Below are 4,238 nucleotides of genomic sequence, written 5' to 3' on the forward strand. Positions count from 1 at the left end.
ATATTAATGATACCTTTTGATAGTTCACCATTTTCAGTCATACATTGGGACCCAAATCTCATACAAGATTCAGAGTGAAAACCAAAACCAACAGAAAGACTGACTGTGATTGTCTCATGGTTGCCCAATGCAAAATAAAGTATATTTGGGGGCAGATTTATGGTTGAAAATGCAAGTGATACTATACAGGCAAGAGAAATACATGAATCAATCCAGGAATGCCACACAGAAAAAAAACATTATGAGTTTAGTTTACAACACAAGTTCATGACAACACTATAATATCTGTTAGCATCTCGAGGAATGACCTAAAAGAAAACTCCCTTGGTTCACTAGTAGGCACCAACTTATGAAAGGATTTGAAACAGTGGGTGTATCAAAGTATTTCATAGAATACCTCCTGAAAATCAAGCATTTGATATTTGTTCAATTAAGTGAGAAAACAAATGAAATGGAATCATGCCCAGTATTGCATATAAAGACTAGTATGTGTTGAAGTAGCAATTGCATATTTTGTGGCATTAAGATTGTTCCCACTTATTAAAACCAGAATATATTATTTTGATTTTATAGGCCATAGCATAAAAATTTGATTTAGGTCATATTCCTTGATGGTGGTAAAATCTAGTTCATATTTATGAAAAATTTCATGGTTATGTTTTTTAAAAAGAACTTTTATAAGCAATTTACAATACATGAAAAGCATTTTCCTTCTGCACAAAATGCAACAGAATAAAAAACAATAAAAGTTATAGATCAAAAAGGTTTTTAAAAAACTTATAGAACAGGAAGATCAAAACTTCAACCCTCTCTCTATCAGGAACCTAAATATTGATCAGATAACTTGATATTTGACTTATGTAGGTTTCAGGTGATTTATAAGCAGCTGGAAAATAAAATTTCAAAACTTATTGTTAAATGGCACACCCAATTGATTACATATCAAGTTTGAATTCCACTTTCATTACTCCTTTTTTTCTTTTTTTCAGAGGTCAATATAATTAAGTCCTGGGATCTATGCAATCACCTATAGACTAGAAGGTGAAGTTCCAGTATGACCATAGTTCAATGAATGACCAATAAAGAATTAAAAATAATATAAAGTACAGAATTGAAATTTTATATAGAGATCAATATATCATGTTTGTCTGCAACATTATTATCATCATTGTTTTAATGCCTACTTTTCTCTGATTGTATGGGTCAGAAGGTGCTTATTGGAGCAAATTTTCTACAGCCAGATGCTCTTCGGCTCTTCCTGTCACCAAGCAAGGTAATATTTCCTTATCTTTTCACAGAATATTGGAAATAAATAAATAACACTGCTTGCATGACAGTGACAATCATTGTACAAAGGCAGCGAGCTGGCAGATTTGTTGGCATGCCGGGTGAAATGCTCAGCTGTATTTCATCTGTCGCCACGTTCTGAGTTCAATTTCCAGTGAGGTCGACTTTGCCTTTCATCCTTTCGGGGTCGATACATTAAGGACCAGTTGTGTACTAGGGCCGATATAATCAGCTGCACCTGACTCCAGTCTGATTTCGCATGATTTCTACAGTTGGATGCCCTTCCTATCACCAACCACTCCAAGTGTGTAATGGGTGCTTTTATGTGCTACTGCCATGAGTACCATTTGCATGACAACAGTATCTGCTACAACTGCAATTTTGCATGGCTTGATGAGTCTTCTTCTCAAGAATGATATAATGCCAAAGGTTTCACTCAGTGCTTCTGTGAGGCCCAACACTCGAAAGGAGCTCAGCCACATTTGTTGCTTTAAAGAATCCATCTTATTAAGTTGGCACTCAAAATACCAAGCTATTAATAAAAAAGTTATTTTAGTGAATCAATTAAATCTATTGGCTATTTTAAAAGTAGTTTAAAGTATATGGGCATTGTATTGGGTGAAAAATATAGCTGAGAAACAAGTGAATGAATTTGGTAGATAGAAACTGTATGGAAGTCCGTATTTGTGTGTCTTTGTGCCTGTTTGCCAGCCCACCTGGTGTTGGGTTATGTCCCCACAGTGGTTTGACAAAGAGAGACTGATAGGAACAAGTACAAGATTTAATAAAAACGTAAGTACTGGAGTTGATTTGTTAAACTGAAACTCTTCAAGGTGGTGGTCCAGCATGACTGCATTTCAATGACTGAAACAAGTACAAGATAAATTATAAATATATACACAAACTCACTCACACATGCACACACTTACACTGACAGAAGCACAAACACACACAGACATGCACACACAATTATTTCACAAGTGATTCATACAACACTGATACTGTTGCATTCCTGTGGAATTCATCAAGAGAGTAGAGTAGCTGTGCATGTTTTCCCTGTAAATTTGTCAATGTACAAGTGCAATAAAAGACCAGTTCTTAAATGACACCATGCAAATAAGGGAACCTCTTGACATAGTTGCTTTACATGCTAATCACACCCTACCAACTAAAGAAAAAATGCAGGGACAGTCATAGCTAAACACTTCTCTCATAACTGTGCTCAGTAAAAGCTGATCTGAAATTAAACAACCAGCTAGTTGGGGGAAGCCTTTATGTAGTTGCTCAAACAGATAGAAATAGCAGCCAAATTTCTCTCAAATGTGTCTAAGATAAAAGACAAGGATGGTCACAGTTGGTATGCTTTTCATCATGGGTCAGCTCAGTCAGGGTCGAGTGGGGTTAAACAACAACAAAAATGACAAACAATCTAACAAGGCCTCTAACTAGTCACATGACCTGCTAAAAATAGTAGCTAAATCTCTTGAAGTCTATAGGATGCTGTGAAGTCTATAGGATGCTGGTGAATAGAATGGCTTTAATTATAGGCCCATTTGATCAAGTGTTATCAGCCTAAACAGCAAGGAGAGCAAACTCATCATTTTGATGTCTATTTTGCCATGTTTGCTTCAATCAAATGAAATTCACTGAAGCATATTTTCTGTAGTTGGATGCTCTTCCCCTATGTCAGTGAAGTTTGTTTACAATTAGTGTGCAGTGTCAAGACAAGAAGACATGTATGTAACACACACAACTGGTTTCTTTCAGTTTCCGTCTATTAAATCAACTCACAAGGTTTTAGTTGGCCCGAAGCTATGAAAGAGGACACTTGCTCAAGTGTCATGCAGTGGGACTGGGCCAGAAAACAAACCTCTTGAAGCAAATCTCTTAACCCTTAATCATTTAAACCAGCTATATCCAGGCTGAATATTCTATCTGTTTTTATGTTCAAACTAGCCGGATTTGGCCTTTCACACTTACCCATGTCATTCTAAAATAAATAATCACATCATGGAAGTCACAAAGCTATGAGATAATGTATGATTAATTCAAAATAATGCAAATAAATAAGCATTATAGTTGACAGAGTAATCTGAATACTAAAGAGTTAAATACACAGCCATACATGTACCTACCAAGAACACACATGCATATGCAATCACCTTTGGCCAGGATTGACCATGCATCAGCATTTATATGCACAGGCCCAGGCAAGGTATTTTGCATTCAAGCCACCCATGTAATCCAAGGATAAAAACTACTACATCAGACCCAATACAGCTTGGTGCCAGTATCACCCTTCTGGGATGCAGATAGCTGCAACAGATACGGAAAATTATCTTTCCCACTGCTCTAACACTTCTGCCAATCTATTACTCTAGATTGCTTCTTTTTTTAACATCCCAAAAAAGGATGAAGGGTAAAGCTGACCTCAGCAGGGTTTGAACCTCTGGGTGCAGAAGTCAGAACAAACATCATGAGTCATTCAACTCACCGCTCTAACAACTCTACCAAATCTCTCAAAACACACAAAAAACTGTTGAAATTGTGATAAATAATCTTGATGACGATGATGATGATCAAAAAATGACAATTTCTGAGGGAGTGGGACACTGAATTAAATAAATTTTAATATGTAACTGGTACTTATTTTATTGACACCAAGCTGGATGAAAAGCACAATGTGACCTCAGCAGTATTTAATCAAGATTAGGAGATGCATTAGATACACAGCAGTTGTTAACCTAGACATTCCTTCACAGTAACACTAAATCTGTTGACATACACATGGAATTTATTAAATACTCGCATACAAATTTTCTTCATACATGGAATACATATATATATATATATATATATATATATATATAACCCATGCTAGCATGGAAAGCGGACGTTAAACGATGATGATGATGATGATATATATATATATATATATATATATATATATA

General features: G+C 35.7%; 1 protein-coding gene across 1 annotated transcript in view; it reads right to left on the reverse strand.

Annotated features, from left to right (window-relative positions):
• LOC106871706 (uncharacterized) overlaps nucleotides 1-4,238 on the reverse strand; it is a 343,416-nt gene that overhangs the window by 58,552 nt on the left and 280,626 nt on the right. The window lies entirely within an intron of this gene.

This window comes from Octopus bimaculoides, chromosome 3, assembly GCF_001194135.2.
Source record: "Octopus bimaculoides isolate UCB-OBI-ISO-001 chromosome 3, ASM119413v2, whole genome shotgun sequence".
Taxonomy (NCBI): Eukaryota; Metazoa; Mollusca; class Cephalopoda; order Octopoda; family Octopodidae; genus Octopus; species Octopus bimaculoides.